Raw genomic sequence first — 20,720 nt, forward strand, 5'->3', positions numbered from 1 at the left:
TCTTCTGCCACAGGGAAGCAGCCAACGACTAATAAAAGATTTGATCTTGCCATAATTTCCCAAGCAGGTAAGACCCAATAACTATTTCATGGCTCTTTAGCTTTTAAAGTTTTGTTTCATTCTTATTCAATTATTGTGTGTGTAGTATATAGGAAACTGCAAGCTAAAAGAACAAATTTTGAAGTGATTTCCATAGTTATTTATTTTGGCCAAGTTAAGCTGCATGAGGCTAGCTTAGTTTCTCGTAGTTTCACGTACACTGAGTATTTAATATATTCTCCCAGGCAGACTTGAAGGAGAGGAGCTTCTATCCAAGAGGAAGTGGAACTAGCTGCTTTATGAAATCAGTATTTACTAATAAACTCCACTGCAGTTAACATGTGTCCACCAGATACTGCCGACTTCCCCTTCAGGTTGTGAGACCATCCATTCTAATCTAAAATTGTGTCCCCCTTTGTTTGGTTGACTATCATCGGTGTGAGCCCCGCCAAACTCCAAACGCTAAAAGGGTCTGGAGGTCAGCAGAGAGCCTGGGCTGATTGAGCGTAATGCAGGCTGCTCAGTGTGCAGGAGGCACTGTAATCAGTGTCATTTATAACCCCATCAGGACATCTTCTGGAAGGTGTAAAGAGTTGCCCTGTGAAAGGTATGGCTGAGAGAATCTTAATACAGAGCTGAAGACCAACTGTGAATTTTATTACATTACCATTAGTACTATTACCATAGAGATTGTAAGAACACAAGGTTCTTTACAGTGGAAAATGCATTAAGTGACAAAGTCCCTCCCCTGAAGAACCAACAAATTAAAGCCGTAAGTACCATGAAAAGCAGGGTTATTTGTGTTTGTGTTGTGGAATGAATAAGCAGACAGAACTACAGATTTCCGCCTCCTTAATTTTCAATTCATTACAATTAAATTGGTATACTTAGAATTAGATAACTATACATTACGGTTTTTAAACATCTTTTTACAAAACTGGCTGACTTTTTATATCACCCAAAAGGAATGCCCATTGGAATTAAAATCTCCTAACAGTTAGTGTTTTTTTTGGCATTTGAAATGGTTAAATATGCAAAGCAAAAGAGAAACAAATAAATCTCAGCTAAATATTCAGTTTAAAAGCTGAAAGAGCAAAAGTCAGAGAATACAAGGCAAAATTGATAAGATAACCAGACTGCAGTATTAGAGATAAATATAGTTCATCTAAATTTATAGATATATTATTATAGTCAATATGAATGAATTAAACTAAGGAATACTATTACATTTTGTGTTTTCTCATTGTTTTTAATGAGAATGTTAATGATATTTAAAGTTCAATTTTTCTTTTTCTAGTTTAATTCACTACAGTTATAAAATAAAAAGACAGCAAAACCTATAAGCAATTATCTCTGTCCAAATGGATATAGCAGCCCCAAACCACAGCTACATGACTATCAAACAATGATTATGAAAACCACAATTGAGAAAAGCATCAGGGAATGATATTGCAAAACCACAGCAACAAATGTGTCTGTGATATTGAAAACCACAATTCACAACTAATACCCTGTGTATCGCAAATTATTATTTAACTGTAAATGTGAAAATGTATAAATAACAGCACAAAATAATTTCTCATTTACTTAAAAATGAATTATTCATTTTCTAGACTCACTGATTTCATCTCTACATAATGGTTCATTTTGAAAAGTTTCTTTTTTCAAAGACAAATCATTTTAAATCACATTGGTAAGTTACTTTAAAAGCAGAAAATATGCAACTTTTAATAACATTTCCTCAAATGCTAAAAGAATTGATCTGGAACCAATTTGAAATAAAGAACCAATCTACTTCAGTCTAGCTTTCTTTATAAAATAATTCAGGAGTGAAAAGGGATGGAGTGGAAACTGGGGGGTAAAAAAAAGCTTGATGTATTCTATTACACCTTCACTGAGAATATAATTGTATATTCTTAAATAGTCATTTTAGCTAGAAAAAATAAATCTGATAGTAAAATGAGTTGCCAGTACCAAAACTACTTTAATGTGCAAATCAAATGTTTATTTACAAATGAATAAAACAATATTGTTTGCAAGCTTAGAGTTTCTAGATTTAGCAAATTGAAATACACGGTGCCCAGTTAAATTTGAATTTCAAATAAGCAACAATAATTTTTTTAGGGTAAGTATGTTCCATGCAATATTTGGTATATACTTATCCTAAAAAATAATTGTTGCTTATCTGAAACTCAAATTTAACTGGGCAGCCTGTATTTTATCTGGCAAACTTACAGTTTGACATTTTAGCATTTTCACAAATTTAAGGTTACTTATAATATTGTTTATAGGAAAGGCAGAGAAACCTTAAAATGTTTCCTACAAACATAAATATACTTAATTCTTGAACATCATATTATTTAGGGAAGGCAAGGTAGAAGGAATAAATTTCTATCCAAAAATTCTTTATTTGGCACAGTACCGAAATGTGCTCTCAGTGTAAATGGATTGCATTCATGTATGTCTCACTATTGGATTTGTTTTTAAAATGTGTTTTTTTCCTCCAAGGGATCAACAAATTGATAAAGCAACCTCCCAGGCCATATCTCATTAGGCAGCAAGCTGCATTCTCTATTATGGGAATAAACAATATTCAAAAACTTCAGGAAGACTTAAGTTTTTGCCCTTGTATCCTCACCAGAAATTGAATACAGTTTATCTGCCTTGATTTAAGATTGTGACACTGAACTGAACAAGAATGCAGTATGAAAATAGTGTTTAATATTTGTGTATCTTTATAATTTCAGCAGTTTAAAAAATAAAAATCAACAAATTCACCTAAATGGCATTCCTATGTTATAACTATGAAAAAATATTGTCTGTTTTACTTATAAAGGAGCCAAGGGCTTTGAAAACATTCAGTCAGTCTGGATCTGAGGTTTAATTTGGTCTTCATGTACATGGTCAATCCCTTGACAAAAGTATGCACATACAAAAAATTTACTAAAGAGCAGGTCTACTGAATTAATCAATTCATCAGATTTTCAAAAATATCTGTGAAAAAAATCTCTGAACCAATATGGGTTAAGAATGACTATTCTCTTTATGTGTAAAATTTCATAATATACTGAAAACCAAAATGTGGATGATTTAAGTGTTTGCTCTTTGCAGTCATCCTTTATGTCCACATTACTATTCTGATAGAGGAAAGTCAGGATAAACTATACTACAAAAAAAAATTATTTGTTGCTAAGTCTGTATAATGAATAACACATCTCCATGTTCAAAATAAGTATTGAAGGAGTAATGCCCCAAATTTTACTAGACATCTCAATCTTTGCCTGCCTTCCACCCATTCCCTCTTCTTCTGGTAATAATGCTGTGATATCTTTTGAAGAACTACTCCTCTTCACTTTCTCTTTGGTCATGTAATGCAAGTGTGGCCTTCCCCAATCCCCCAGTCCCTGACCAATCAGAATATTCCAGGTGTTTGTGTATAGTGATTGGCTCAATGGTTCAAAGTGTTTCTATGAGAGTCCTGGGAACTCTATCCTAAAACCACTGAGGAAAGGGTGCTGTTATTCTGCCGGGGTTGCTACATGAGAAGAATGCAAACTTAATACTGCTGTTGACCACCCTTAGAGGAAGAATCTGTTTAGAATGATGCCTACACAGAGGATTAATTTTGTTTTATCTTCTCTCAGGATCTGATTTTTGGGAAATCCAAACCAAGACAATCATCAACATATTACTTTGCCTTGTTTCCATCAATATTACCTGTGTGTCTACAAAAATATTTGCATCTTGGTCATTTCTATTATATCATTTCCTCACCTATTTGACCAGGCTAATCTCTATGCAGTCATATTATAGATGTCATTTTTCACAGGAAGACATCACTGACCCCCCAATTCTGAGTGAGATACCTTTTCTCAGTTATTTCCATAATACCTTTTATTGGTCTGCATAGTATCACTTGCTGCATTGTATTTTATTGGCAGTTTAATTACTTATTAATTCCATCCTCACCAGCCCCCTCCCTGTCTCAATACACCTTACTAGATCGTTTGTGAGGACAAGAAATACAGTCTGTCTTTTTCAGAATTACATCCCCAGTGCTGGACACATAGAAGGTCCTAACATAATTACTGAAAGAAAAAGTAAGGTCAGAATTATCCTGTTTTATCTGGGGACTTCTACCATTCCCAATCCTCATCCATCCAGGCACAGCTACAGGAAGTCACAGCCATGTTTGTACAATATGACTCCATTCCCCGGCTGGTGGATACTTGCACCAAGGGGAGTACCTGACTCAAACATGACCAATCAAATTCCTCCCTCAGGAATTTAGAGTTACTATTAAGAGTTTCATCCTCACTTGGGCTTGTCTCTTGAATAAAGAAGTAATACCTCTGGAATTATGGCATGGTTATCACCTTGTGAACAGAGTAACAGTGATAGTCTGTAGAGAAAAAAAGAAGTAAAACCAATGTCCTGAGACAAGTAGAGCTGAGCATATGAAATGGCATCATCCCATGTCCTAGTCCAGCCCCTTCATGGGCTTCTGCCCTTAAAATCACAGAGATACTTATTTCTCCTTAAAGTAAATTCCTCACCTTTCTTTTTAAAATTATTTTTGGCCTCAATTAACATTAGTTGATTCTTGTTACATTCAAGCCAAAAAACTAAACTAAGACAAAAGTCAGCCATCCATGACTTCAGTTTGCTTAACTATTCAATAGCCCCCTTTATCCACAGTTTTGCTTTCTGTGGTTTCAGTTACCAGTGGTCAACAGTGGGCCCAAAATATTAAATAGAAAATTCCAGAAAAAAAATTCCTAAGTTTTAAATTGTGTGCTGTTCTGAGTAGTATGGTGAAATCTCATGCCATCCCATTTCACTCCTCTCCACTCCCCGTGTGAATATCTCTTTGTCCAGAGAACCCCACCCGTTATTCACTTAGTAGCCATCTTAGTTATCAGACTCAATGACTTGGTATCACAGTGCTCGTTTTCAAGTCCTCCTTACTTTAGTTAATAATGGCCCCCAGGCACAAGAATAGTGATGCTTGAATTCAGGTGTGCCAAAGAGAAGACTTACAGTGCTTCCTTTAAGTGAAAAGGTTAATGTTCTTGAAGTAATAAAGAAAAAAAATTGTATGCTAAGGTTGCTAAGATCTACAGTAAAAATGAATCCTCTGTCCCTGAAATTGTGGAGGAAAAAGAAATGCATGCTAGTTTTTCTGTCGCACCCCAAACTGCAAGTGTTATGACCACAGTGCAGGATAAATGGTTACTTAAGATGAAGAAGGCATTAAATTTATACAAGATAGTTTGAGAGAGAGAGAGAGACCACATTCATGTAACTTTTACTACATTATAATTGTTCTATTTTACTACTAGTTATTGTTGTTAATCACTTAATGTGCCTAATTTATAAATTAAGCTCTATTATAGGTATGTATGTATAGGAAAAAACACAGTAAATATAGAGCTCAGTGCTATCTGTGGCTTCAAGCATCCACAGGGGTCTTGGAACATAACCTCTGCAGATAAGGGGGGACCACTGTATTTAGAAATATCAATTTAACTGAATGTTGTTTTCCTCCAGGAAAGTTATATAAAAGCACTGTGTTAGTCTGGGTTCTTCACAGAAACTGAGCCAATAAGATATATATATATAGAGAGAGAAAGATTATAGGAAACTGACTCACATTAATAGAGGCTGAGAAGTTCCTGGATCTTTTGTGGACAAGCTGGAGACTCAGAGAACTAATGGTATAGTTCTAGTCTGGATGTGATGGCGTGAGAACCAGGAGAGCTGATGGTCTAAATTCCAGTCTGAGTCTGAGTCTGAAGGCAGGAGGAGACTGCTGTCCCAGTTGGAAAACAATCATGCAGAAAAGGAATTCTCACTCTGCCTTTGCGTTCTCGTCAGGCCATCAATGGATTAGATGAGGCCCACTCACACTGGGGAGCGCAGTCTGCTTTACGCCGTCTACCAATTCAAATATTAGTCTCATCCAAAAACACCCTCACAGACACACTCAAAATGTTTGACCAAATATCTGGGCAGTCCATGGCCCAGTCAAGTTGGCACAAAAAAACTAACCATCAAGAAGAGCTTTTTTGGTGATCTTCTTTTTCCCCTGAGCAACCCGGAAATAGCACAGATCTCTTTTGAATGTTAAGTGAGTAAATCTACAATCTTAACATAGATAGACAAGACGTCTATCACTTCGATCAGGGGTAACTCTGGAGAAAAACGGTAGCATTTTCAAATTCAGAGTTCCTGAAGGGTGTGATGACCGACTGACATTCACATCTGTAACCTTCCTGATTACATATATCCTGGCTCCAGATGTCTGATTTTATTTTCAACTTTACTTTGCCACATTTGAATAACCATCTAACAGATTACCTTGCACATAAATTTTATGAATATTGTTATAATTTGCATGAATAATGTTTATACTTCTGTGGTAGATTTTATTTCCCAACCTATAACTTTTGCCATAAATTCCTAAATGCAAAAGGAGAAATTAAGCAGCTTCTTGAGAGCACTTGCTATGTGTATAGACTTAATCAAATCACTTATCTTTGCTTTTATCTACTTGTCAAAGTATATTAAAATAATGCATTAGGAGTGAATTTAGGGTGAACTGAAGATGTAGGATTATGAATAACCATGCTAGGGCATACTGATAATGAAATCATCTAAAAGCTGAAAAGGATAATTATATCACATTTTAAATGTACCTTGTAATGAATGGTGTGGTAATGAACATGGGAGTAGGGGTATTTCTTTAAGATACTGATTTCATTTCCTTTGAAATATACACAGAAGTTGGATTGCTGGATTACATGGTAGTTCTATTTTTAGTTTTTTGAGGCACCTCCATACTGTTTTCCATAGTAGATGTGCCAATTTACATTCCTACCAATACAAGGACTCCCTTTTCTCCATATCTTTACTAACACCTTTTATCTCTTGTCCTTTTTATATAGCCATATATAGGTGTGAAATGATATTTATTGTGGTTTTGATTTGGATTTCCCTGATGATTAATGATGTTAAGGATCTTTTCAAGTACTGGTTGGACATTTGTCTTCTTTGAAAAAATGTCTATTCAGGTCCTCTGCCCACTTTTTATTGGATTCTTTGGTATTTTGCTATTGAGCTGTAAGAATTCCCTATATATTTTGATTATTAACCCCTTATCAGACAGATGTTTTGCAAATATTTTCTCCCATTCCATAGGTTGCCTTCTGATTTTATTGATCATTTCTTTTGCTGTGCAGAAGCTTTTTAGTTTGATGTAGTCCAACTTACTTACTTTTTTTTTTCCTTGTGCATTTAGTGTCATATCCAAACAATCGTTGCCAAGATCAGTATCAAGGAGCTTTTCCCATGTTTTCTCCAAGTGGTTTCACTATTTCAGATCTTATGTTTAAGTCTATAATTGATTTCAAACTAATTTTTGTAAGTGTTGTCGGAAAGGCATTCAATTTCACTCTTTTTGCATGTAATTATTCACTTCCCAATATCATTTATGGAAGACTGTCATCTCTCCATTGGTGTTCTTGGCTTCCTTGTCAAATATTAGCTGAAGCTAAATGTGAGAATTTCTGGGCTCTAGATTCTCTTTTATATGGTCTGCTTTTATGCCAGTACCATACTGTTTTGATTAGAATAGTTTTGTAATATAGTTTGAAATCAGGAAGTGTGATGGTTCCAGCTTTGTTCTTCTTTCTCAGAAATGCTCTGGCTCTCTGGGATCTTTTGTGGTTCCATGTGAATTTTATAATGAGTTTTTCCTTTTCAGTGAGAAAATGCCATTGGAATTTTGATAGGGATTGAATCTATGATGGCTTTGTATAGTATGGATATTTTTAGAATATTAATTCCTCTAATTCATAATTATAGGATAGCTTTCCATTTATTTTTGTCTTCTTCAGTTCCATCAATGTCCTATAAATTCCAGTGTGCAGGTATTTCACTTCCTTACTTAAATTTATTCCTAAGTATTTTTTGGATACTATTGTAAATGGGATTGTTTTCTTATATTCTTTTTTCAGATAGTTCATTGTTATGAAACGTCTACAGAAATACAACTTATTTTTGTATATTAATTTTGTATACTGCAACTTTACTGGATTCATTTTTTTAGGTCTAACATTTTTCTTGCCAGAGCTTTTAGTATTTTCTAAATATAAGATCATATCATCTGAAAACAAACAATTTTACTTCTTCCTGTCTTATTTTGATGTCTCTTATTTTTTTCCCTTAATTGTTCTGGCTAGGACTTTCAACACTATGTTGAATAGGAGTGGTGACAGTGGGCACCCTTGTCTTGTTCCTGATCTTAGAGGAAAAGCTTTTAGCCTTTCACCATTGAGTATGATGTTATGATGTTACTGGTAGGCTTGTCATATATCGCCTTTATTATGTTGAGGTATGTTCCTTCTATATTCAAATTGTTGAGTCTTTCTCATGAAAGGATGTTGAATTTTGTCAAATGCTTTTTCTACATCTATTGAGATGTTCATATAATCTTTGTCATTCATTCTATTAATGTGTTGCATCACCCTTGTTGCTCTGTGTATGTTGAGCCATCTTTGAATCCCAGGGATAAGTTTCACTTGATCACAGTGTATGATCCTTTTTTAACGTGCTGTTGAATTTGGTTTGCTAATATATTGTTGAGAATTTTTGCATCTATATTCATCTGGAATATTGGCCTGCAGTTTTCTTTTCTTGTAGTGTCCTTATGTGGCTTTTTGTGAAGGTAATGCTCGCCTTCTAAAATGAGTTTGGGGAGTGTTGCCCCCTCTTCAGTTTTTTGGAAGAGTTCAGAAAGAATCGGCATTAGTTTTTCTTTAAATGTTTAGTAGAATTAATCACTGAAACCATCTGGTCCTGGGCCTTTCTTGGAAGGTTTTTGATTATTTAATCTCTGTACTAGTAATTGGTCTGTCTACCTTTTCAGTTTCTTCATGATTCCCTCTTAATAGGCTGCATGTGTCTAGAAATTTATCTACTTCTTTTAGATTATCCAATTATATAACTGTTCACAGTAGTCTCTTATGATCTTTAGTATTTCTGTGATATCATTTGTAATGTATCCTCTTTCATTTCTGATTTTATTTGAGTCTTCTCTCTTTTTTTGTTTGGTTAGTTATTATTATTTCCTTTCTTCTGCTAACATCAGGCTTAGTTTGTTCTTCCTTTTTTAATTCCTTGAGGTGTAAAGTTAAGTTTTTTATTTGAGATTTTTCTTTTGTTTGATGTAGGAATTTACCATTCTCAGATTTCCTTTTAGTACTGCTTTTGCTGCATCCCATAACTTTTGACATGTTAAGTTTCCATTTTCATTTATTTCAATATATTTTTTTATTTTCCTTTAGATTTCTTTCTGTACCCATGGTTGTTGAGAAGTGTGCTAATTTCCACATAATTGTGAGTTTTTCAGTTTTTGTATTGTTAATAATTTCTAGTTTCATTCTAGTTGGTATGATTTAAATCTTAAATTTGCTAAAACTTGTGCTACTATTATTATCTATCTTAGAGAATGTTTGGGGTTCACTGGGAAGAATGTGTGTTCTGCTAACATTAGATGGAATGCTCTTTATATGTCTGTTAGTTTCATTTCATCTGAAATACAGTTGAAGTGCAACATTTCTGTATTGATTTCCTGTCTAAATGATCTATCCATTGTTGAAAGCAGGATATTGATTCCCCTTGATAATTCCACTATTATTGTTTTATTGTCTATTTTTCCTTTCAGATCTGTTAGTATTTGCTTAATATGCTTAGATCCTCTGATGTTGGATGCATATATGTTTATGACTGTTACATCTGCTTGATGTATTGACCCCTTTACCATTATGTAATGAGCTTCTTTGTTTCTTGTTATAGTTTTTGACTTAAAGTCTATTTTGTCTTATTTAAGTATAGCTACCTTTGCTCTCTTTAAGGTTTCTACTTGCATGGAATATCTTTTTTAATTCCTTCAGTTTGAGCCTATATGTGTCCTTAAAGCTGAAATCTCCTCTAGGTAACATACAGTTTTGTTTTGTTTTTTAATCCTTCAAGTACTCTATACTTTTTGATTGGAGAATTTAATCCATTTACATTTAGAGTAAATATTGAGATGTAAGGAGTTACTAATGTCATATTATTGTTTTCCAGCTTTTTGGTAGCTTCCTTGTTCCTTTCTTCCCTTCTTGCTGTCTTTCTTTGTGAATTCATGATTTTCCTTAGTGGTATGCTTTGATTTCCTTCTCATTACTTTTTGTATATCTACTGTCAGCTTTGTTTTGTGGTTACTATGAAGTTTTCATAAAACATCTTTTAAATATAACAGTCTATATTAGCCAACAGCAACTTATTTGATCACATACAATAACTTTATATTTTTATACCCCTTTTTAATTTTTTGATATCACAATTTACCTCTTCTTATATTCTGTATTTGTTAACAACTTACAGTAGCTATAGTTATTTTTAATATTCTTCCTCCTTAATCTTTATACCATAGTTAAATGGTTAGCACACCATTATATTACAGAGTAAGAGTTTTTTAACCTGACTGTATGCTTACCTTTAGCAGTGTTGTATATTTTCATACATTTTCATGTTAGTAATTCATGTTCTTTAGTTTAGCTTGAAGAACTCCTTTCAGCATTTCTTGTAAGGCAGGTCTGGTGGTGATGAACCTCCTTAACTTTTGTTTGTTGGTGAATGTTTTTATATCTCCTTTCTTTCTGAAGGACAACTTTGCCAGATAAAGTATTCCTGGTTGGAAGTGTTTCTTCATTCAGGACTTTGAATGTATCACCCCACTGCCTCCTGGGCTGTAAGACTGCTGCTGAGAAATTATCTGATAGCCTCAGAGGGTTTCCTTTGTAAGTAATAAGTTTATTTTCTCTTCCTGCTTTTAAGACTCTCTCTTTGTCTCTTATTTTTGAGCTTTATCATAATGTGTCTTGGAGAAGACATTTTGAGTTGAATTTGGGAATCTATGAGCTTCAAGAATATGCATGGCCAAATCTCTCCCCATATTTTAGAAAGTTTTCAGCCATTAGTTTTTAAAATAAGTTTTCTGCCCCCTTCTCCCTCTCCTCTCTTTCTGGAACTCCAATAATTTGCAAATTGGTTCGTCTGATTACGGTATACCATAGATTATGTAAGCTTTCATCAATCCTTTTCTTTATTTTTAATTTGTTCTCTGAATGGATAATTTCGAAGAGTCTGTCTTCCACTTCTTAGATTCTTTCTTTTGCTTGATCCATTTTGCTGCTGATACCCTCTATTGTATTTTTCATTTCATTCATTGTATTCTTTATCTCAGTATTTCTATTTTATGATTCTTTTTAATGATTTCTATCCGTTTATTGAACTTCTCATTTTGTTTATGAATGTTTACTGATTTCACTGAATTGTGTTTCTGTTTTCTTGTAGCTCACTGGGCTTCCTTAAAACAGTTATTTTGAATTCTTTATTGGGTATTTTGCAGATCTCCATGTCTTTGGGGTCAATTACTGGAAGATTACTGTAATACTTTTGTGGTGTCATGTTTCCTTGCTTTTTCACTCTTTGAAGTCTTGAGTTGTTTACTTAACATTTTAAGTAGAAGTCACTTCCTCCAATCTTTACTGACTTTGGAAAAGAATTACCAAAGTCTCTATCAGCTCTACTAGAGATCTTGAGGCTTTCTCAGACATTCTTTAGATATGCTTGTTCCACACTTCTTGCTCCCTCTTGTGGCAGGATTATTAAGCTTATACGCTTTCTCTCCATTCTGCTGCACAGCAGGCCAATTACTGACAGCCTCCTTTTTGTTTACCCAAAGGCAGTGTTAAATGCTCAAGTTTGCGGTTTCTTCCTGGCCCACAGATTCTGTCCAGCTTTCTGCACATGCTCACTAACTGTCTGCCAAAGCTCACCCTTGCTACTCTCAGGAGCAGTATAGGGGGCTGGTCACAAGGTAGGGATGTGTGAGTGTGGCACACAGTGTGCTGTGGGTGCCCATGTGCCAGTTGGGGGGATCCATGGGTAAGGCATCCCAGCAGCTATGGGGTGGGCCTCCTGATGGAGTCCATGGTGCAATTTAGTAGAATCCATGTTCCTCTGATGCATTTGGAGCCCAAGCTGCTGTTCTCCCAGCTGCTTACCATCTCTCAGTGATGCAGCTCATGACTCAGTACTCTGGAGGGAGGGAAAGAGAAATGGGCCTCAATCTTCTGAAGTGTGAAATGTGAAACTACGTTGACCCATCTTTCCATTGTGAAAATCTTGTCTTTACCCTCAGTCTCCTCAAGTGTAAAATGTGAAACTACGTTGCCCCATCATTCCATTGTGAAAATCTTCCCTTTACCCTCAAGCTTCTGAAGTGTGAAACCTGAAAATATGTTGCCCATCTTTCCACTGACAGAGCTTGGCACTTACTGAGCCACATTAGTCTAGAAACTTGTGGTTTGCCATCAGTTCTGATCATTTTTCTTATATTATTTCTTTCTCTAGAAGTATTATTATCTTGGGCCTCTTTGGATGGCTACTACTGTTTTCTTCTTTCTCTTTCTCTGGCCACTTTTGTTATTTTCTGGAAAATTTCTTTAGCTTTGTCTTCCAAATAGTTACTATAATTTTTATTTATGTGATCACACTTCAATTTTTTAAGCTTCTTTTTTGATTTCTAGAGAGTTCTTTTTCAGCATCCTGTTATTATTTCTTCTTATTTCTCTGGGGCCAGTAATTATAGGTTTCCTTTTTTGAAGATTTCCTTAGTTACCTGAAAATGTTGTTTCCTCACTGCTTATTTATTTTTCTTTCATGTTAGAAATGGTCCATACATCTTTGGGTAGTCTTGGTTTTCTGTTTCTAGTATTACTGACACCAAAAAGCTTATTGAAACTTTATGTGTATGGACAGAGTGGAGTTTAGGAAGTGCTTGTAAAGTGGTAAGATTTGGGTCTTGATAATGAGCATTACTGTCTATACCTAAAATTATTTTTCTCTTGAGTTCAACACGTTTTCCAGAGAAAAATTATTCAATACTTAGTCAGGGAAGGAGTTTTAATACCTCACTGTTCAGTATACAGGCTTTCATTTAATCTCTCCTTTGAATATAGTGATCCCACCTTCAGTTAACATCACTGAATACAAAATCTCTCTAGGTTTACTCTATAAAAAGTAAGTCTCAGTCTTCAGACATGTATGGTGAAGTTAATACCTGGCCGTATGGTGCGGGAGGAAAATTAAAGGTATCATTGATTCTTACACAGACTTTGCACCAAACCTTGTATTCTAATTGCACCTGCATCCCACTTTCAGGGATACCTGTTATTTGTATCCCATGTTCTTTTCTTTTTTTTTTCCATTTTCATTTTTCTGAAGTATATCCTTAAATAACCTCCTCGTAATGTATAGATATGAAATAAAACTTCTGAATCTTTATGTATGTGAAAATGTATTTATTTTGCTCTCATCCTGAGTTGACAGTTTAGCTAGGAACATAATTCTAGGCTTGAAAATCATGTTTTTCTTGATAATGTGAGAAAGCATCACTCCGTTGTCTTCTAGCATGTCATATTATTGATTGAAAATCTGATACTAGTCAGAAAACTTTGTTATCTATTCCATACTTAGTCAATGCTTTTATTATTTTCCTATTAACTTGATGTTCTGGAATTTTACACTTATATACTATTGAACATTATGAATTTCAACCCAGCAGTAATCTTTCCTCTAGCATCCCCAACAGAAGCCTGGTTTCATTCAGATAACTACTCCTCCTCCACACAGCCTGTGTGATTCAATTAAACTTGCTTCATTTCTACTCTAGGAATGATCTTTAATTAATTCTAATCTTGTAATATGATCTCATTCCCCTTGTTAGTGATTGTTTTAGAAATGGGCAAGGGACCCAATTCTGGACAAGGGGAGAGTTGCTGGAGGCTTTTGGGAGAGTCCTTTATTGCTCTTAAGAGAGAATTATTGGGGGGTTGTTTCTCTCTCTCCTTCTGGAAATAGAAAAGAAAGAATACTGCATCACTTGCTTCTGTCATTCACTTCTGACAATGAGGAAAGCTATCTCTAAAACAAAGCTAACCCACAAAGGAGTGAAAAACAAAGAGAACAGCATTCAAATAAAACTGAAGCCTGATCATACTAGGCTTGGCATCTGCTTTGCTTTTAGATTCCCTGTTATGTGACCCAATACAATTTCTTATTGTTTAAGAACAGTTTCTGTTGGTTTTTTATTACTCAAAGCCAAAAGTGTCTTAACTGATACTAAGCTGTAGAAAAGTCTTTTATCTTTCATTCTTGAGTCACTTGGACCGAGTGGGAAATCTGGACAGGGAGTAGGATCGTCCTCCCATGGTGCAGTGCAGTAGTCAGACTTTCAGTTTAACCAACAGCATCACTTCTACCCTCTTTGTTCCTTCCAGTTCTAAACCTTGTGCCCCTTTAGATGTCATATACAACACAGTATTATCTTGGGATCTGGAGACAGAGTACACAGCTCTGCCACTTCTTAGCTAGGTAATACTTCTATGTTATTAAATGGTTTTGTGCTTTAGTTTACTTATATTCAAAATGGAAATATCATGGTATCTACTGCAGAGAACAGGTCTGTTAAATGAGTTACTATATGTAAAGTGTTTGGCACGTAGAAAGTGCTATTTAATTACTAGCTACTAAGAAATTACTCCAAATCTACTTTCCTCTTCATTTTTAGCAAAAGAACCCTACCTTCTTCAAGATGTTCAGTTAGAAGTACTAATTTTCTGAGATTACTTTCCAGCTAGACTTGGCTTTGTAATACAGTTCAGACCAATAAAATGAAAGCAGAGAACTACTGAATGAGGCTTTGAAAGAATCTGAACTGTTTTCCTTCAAAAGCCAGAATGTATCTTTTCTTCTTGTCCCATCCCCTAGTTCATATCTAGAAGGAGACATGATGTTTGGATGTACGAGAGCCATCTTGCAATCGTAAGAGCAAAATCCACGCACTTTGGAATGTAGATGGAAAGGAGAAGGAGCCATTGCTGATGACTTCCATGAGAGGTGTATCAACCTTGAAATTCCTGGAATCCTTACTTTGTGAGGAGGAAAACACTTGTTTTTGTTAAGCACTGTATTAGGAAATCCTAATTGCTACCCAAGGGACCTTCCAGGCAAGGTGGTGTACTCTTCTTGCCTTTTGAAATCTTAGTTTAGGGAGGTTATTTTCTTATTCTGCTTTATACTTCAATAGATCTCCATCCTCTTTCCACATGTTAGAAATTCTTTAGTTATCTACAAATAATTTCAATGACTTCTAACCATCCTCCTTACCTTTAAGGCTTACTCCTTTTCTTTCCTTGTATTTTCTTCTCTAGATGAAAAGGACATAAGAACAGTAATACCTAACCTGGGGACTGTGAATTTTAATGCTTTTAGAGGCCATGGGCAATGTAAAAAAAGAAAAGTGAAGTATCCAGATATAAAATACAGAGATTGATAAGGACAGTGGAGACATGGAGCGTGTACTTCTCTGTTAAAGATGCTTAAATACAATTAAAATAAATATTTTATCATTCAAAGAATATATACCTGTAGACCCAAAATGCCTATAGACTGCAATTCTATAAACTCTGAATCTGATTTAAAGACATATATAAATGTAATAGAACTCTCATACTTACTGAGCTGTAATGAACATTTTCAGTAACAACAAAACAATATACAATTAAGACCTTTTAAATTTAAAGTGTATTTAGCTAAAATACTTCCATTTGTTTTCTTTGAAATAGTTTTCCCCTTTTTAATTTTGGCTACTACAGAAGAAATGTAGTGACTCTAATATTACACTCAACGGGTAAAACGAACAAAAATCCTCTCTGTGGGGATTGCTGTGGCTTTGGAAGAAAACCAACTGTAGGCAAAAATGTAAGAGCAAAATGTGTAACTCCCACTCGTATTCCTCCTCAGCCTCTTTCTTCTTGGCTTAATATATATGTTGAGGAACTGCATTATAGTAATGGCTTTGAGGCTTATAGAACACTTTAAAACCCTTGCTAACAGAGCAGTTGTTACTAACGATACCCAGTTGCCACTCATAAACCACCAAACCACTGGTATGTACCCTGCCCTCCTGTAAGACTGCACCTGGATGGAACCAAGCAGAGGCCAGGCCTGTGCAGCTCCCATCTCCTACAGAGATAGAGATGAGTGGACTGCAGTCACAAGAAGGACCAGCTGTGGATGTCCTGCTGATTGGTCAGTCCTTTGGTCCTACAGACCTACATCTGCACAGATAAAAGTTTTGCCAGCAAGGAGACTGAGGTTCAGATTGGAAAAGTGTACTTCTAGCTCACACAGTAAGAGGAGAGCTGGAATTCCACCCAGGCACTGCTTGGTTAGAAAGCTGATGGAGTTTTCCTAATGTCACTCAAGCTCTTCTAAAAGGAGACTGTTGAGAAACCTGGACTCTTAAACAAATAGACAGTAGACTGGACTTTGATAATCAGAAAACCAGGATTCTACTCTAGACTCATCAACTTGGAGAAGCAGCCTCAGTGTTCACACTGGTAATCATTAAAATTTTTCAGGTTTCAAATTCTAGGCCTCCATAATATTTATTTTAAGTGCTACGTCTTAAGAGTGCGAATTCCTAAATAGTAGGAACTTTGTCTAAATATTTGATTTATGTCATGCTTATACACCTAAAGAAGCCTTGAAAATGTTCTTGATAATGTTGACCGTTTGTGAGAGTTTAAATGTATTTTCCTTACTACCTTTTCATCTCTACTTTAATATGTTGAGGAACTCTGTGCAGGAAGGACTCAAACAACCATAACTTTGGAACAAGTTTCATTGAGAAGTCCCCATCCAGATGTCTGAATAAAGAGAACATGAACTTTTATCATGTTTTTGGCATCTGTGGGAAATAGAGTCCTCGTTTAATTTAGTATAGAGAATATAGTCTCTTAGGATTTTCATTAAATAGATAGATGCTTGTAAGAATATTTGGCAGTAGGAAGTTCTGAAATACCCAGGATCACTAGAAAACTTAGTTCATGACTTCAGTCTAAGGGGGTTTGGACATAGAAAATAAAATTTTATTTACATATTCCTTTGATAATATAAAATTTGAATTTCCAAAGACCAAAGTAGATATGATGAAAAATAGTTTTGTGTTTCAATTATGCATATTCTAGAAGAGTTTTTGACTTAACTTTTAACCGCCCTTTTCCTCTTAAAAAGTCTGCTCTGTCACATTGTTACACAACATCCTGTTTCCCTATTTTCCCAGACTGGCAGGAAATTGTCCACTATTGATAACTGAAATGGGGAAATACTTCTCACTGATCATCTTCTTTGATCGAAACTGAGCCTCATCAGCATGAACTACTCAGACAAAACTATTAGGAAATATTAACTCGTTTCCTATTTTTTTTTTTCATGATGAGGTAAAAATATCTCTTCCAATGAAATATAACAAAACCCAAACTTTCATATTTAAGATATCACCACAGTGTTTGAATTCTCATGTCTCATCAATCAGTAAATAAATTTATAATGTATGTCTGCTATGTACTTAGCCATCTTTCTCAGGAATAGCTTTGCTCCTTGGAAAACTAGCCAAAAGTTAGACCTGGTCACAGTCTAGTTTTTCTTACCACAATGGCAGAAATGCTACAAAAATAAGAGTTTCATTTAAGTTAAAAGCAAGTAACTTTGTGAGGGCCCATCATTTATAGTCTGATGTTAATTATGACAATCATTGTTTTATATTTTTATAACTAGAGGAACTGAAAACGCTAAAAGGAGTAAAAAATAAGAGAAGGAAAATTAATTTTGGATTTTCAACATTAAGCAGGTGGTGCTGGCTTGGCTAAAAATGTAGGATTTGGACCTACAGTTCACTGATTGATTGATTCATCCATTTATTTATTCAATCAAATATGCTTCCTCAGTATTTGTAATGTGCCACCCTCTCTTCTAAAGGCTGGAGATAGAAAGACAAATTGTACCCAGAAACAAGATGACAATATTTAATAACTATGTTCTTAGGGAAGGGAGATGATTCTTAAGATGGGAAGAACAGAGAGCTGAGAGAAAGGGAGCCTGCATTAAATTTTGATTACTCACATTTGGCCCTAGGCCAGCCCTGCTTTCCTTCATTATGACACTTCAGCAAGAGTAAACAAAAGCAAATGTGTAGATTAGAGCAAAAACAAACAAACAAACCCATATCTTTCAACCTTTTGCTGACAACTGTTATTTCTGTATGTGAGTACTTCTATAGTTTCAATAAAACAATCTGATTGCAGTAACAGTTTATTTGGCCATCTCTGTGACCTAAAACATGTATTAATTTTTCCTTTAGTATAGCTACAGGTTTATGGTTCACCACGTGGTAAATGATATGGAAGGTTCACCCTACTCAAGTAAATAACAATATAAAATATCAATAAACACAGAAAATGATGAAAATATTGATTTTAATTAAATGAATGCCTCAGTGATTTTTCCTCACTCTCATTCTCCTCATATTTATTTAAGCCTACTAAGGTTTCTTTTTTAACAATGTGGAACAATTTTGCAGTAGAAGATTAGATTATGCCATAGTTTTTATACAAATATAACACAGAAAGAAGCCTTCTTTAAGTCAGCTTTTTAAAAGACGTATTCTGTGTACCTGGTTTTCCTTCTTCTGTCATAGTTAATCATTTATTATGATATGCAGAAAACAAAGGGTCTCTTGGACTCTGGGAAATAGGAAGTAACAGATTTCTTGAGATCACTGCAGCACAACAGTTTGCTATACATTAACTTAAGCATAATTATGCTCAGTTAAGAGTAAAAAATGCACATTTTATTTCTAATACAAATATCTGTATCTTGTTTATGAAGAGACTGGTGAGAATTATTAGCTACTATGTAAATATGTAACCTAAGTAAGAAATACTTCAGTGGAAATATTACTCATTAATGGGTCCTTATGGGTTGAATTGTGCCTCCCTCAAATTCATGTGTCGAAATCCTAACCTCCAGTACTTCAGAATGTGACCTTATTTGGAGATAGAATCTTTACAGAGGTAATCAGGTTAAAATGAGGTCATTAGGGTTGGCACTAATCCAATATGACTGGTGTCCTTTTAAAAAGGGGAAATTTGGGGACAGATACACACACAGGGAGAACACCATGTGAAGATGAAGGCAGAGATTGAGGTAATGCTTTCACAAATCAAAGAATTCCAAAGATTCCCAGCAAAATACCAAAAGCTAGCAGAGAGGAATGAACAGATTCTTCCCCACAGCCCTCAGAAGGAACCAACCCTTATGACACCTTGATCTTGGATGTCTAGCCTTCAGAACTGTGAGACAATAAATTGTTTAAGCCATCCAGTTTATGGTACTTCATTATGGCAACTCTAGCAGACTAAAAAACTATACCTCTGATCTTCAAAATATTGCCATCTGCTATGTTTATTGTTCACCAAATGGCTTCTGTTTGGCTTTGTAACTCCCTGTGGCTACTAGAATTATCATAACAATAAATAATAGTAAACAGCTAATTTTTTGAGCACTTACTGCAGGCATCTCAAGCTCTGTTTTGATCATTTCTGACACAGTGAGATGAATGGGCAGTGAAGAAAAAATACTTCTTCACATGTAAAGCATAATTTTATTACTTTATTAAACATTAATTATTAACATTAAGTGTCTTATTAAGCCACTGAGAGTTTGGGGATGGGATTAAAGGAGTTTATATTACTATCACTAATATAGAAGTTGTTACCTTAAAGTGAGGTGCTGCTCTAACCAAATCTGAAAATATAAAGTCCTAGAGTAGATGGCAGATGATGGGAAAACTGATACTTAAGTCTGGGACTAGGGCAAAATCTTTGCTAAAGACCACTGCCTACTCTAACGTAGAAGGAAGATTATTTACCTACTAATGATTTCTAGTGAGATGCTGAAATGTTTCATAGCCCTAGTGTGTGTTGACTATTAACTCCAGTTCAAAAAGCATTACAAAGGCGACATGAGCTCCAGGAAGAGTGAGTCAGCTTGCAAGCAGAAATGAAAGACAGTCCATACATTCAAGGTCTTTCAAGGCTGGAAAATCCTACTGCTTGTAGAGATTGAACTAAAAAGACTGAGTGACAAGACACACTAAAAAGAAAAAAAGTTTGCCAGTTGAATAAAGTATCTCAGGGCAAAGATCAGAGTACGATGTGGTTTAACCCCAATTGTTCAAAGAATCTAATGATAGCTACTATTAACCTGAGTGGGGAAAAGGCATGATGGTAGAGGAAAGAGCCATATAAAATAAATTTGAATATTATTTTTAGGTAGCAACTTAGAATACAATTACTGTCTAACACAAAAGTAGATGAAGCAAATAGGTCAAAAAACTACAAAGTTTTTGAGGGGATTGTATTGTCAAGGAAACCAAAAGTACACTCTTGAAAAAAATACCTTTAAATTCAAATTCACTAACATCAATTTTTATACTCTCATATACAGAAAGCAGCTTTGGAATGCCTCTTCCAAGGATATTGTGCTCTCCAAACTCTTAAGATGTGGCTAGGAGAACAGCGACAAGAAAGAGGCTCCAAGGGGTCATAACCAGAGACGACAGGGAAGAAAGGACAAGATAATTCTTCCCAGAGTGTAGAATCAAGGTAGGGGCAGTCCAGCAACCTTTTCCTCCCTACCTTACCCCTACCTTGGGTGTGAGA

The sequence above is a fragment of the Camelus dromedarius genome, chromosome 20 (genome assembly GCF_036321535.1).
Source record: "Camelus dromedarius isolate mCamDro1 chromosome 20, mCamDro1.pat, whole genome shotgun sequence".
NCBI lineage: Eukaryota > Metazoa > Chordata > Mammalia > Artiodactyla > Camelidae > Camelus > Camelus dromedarius.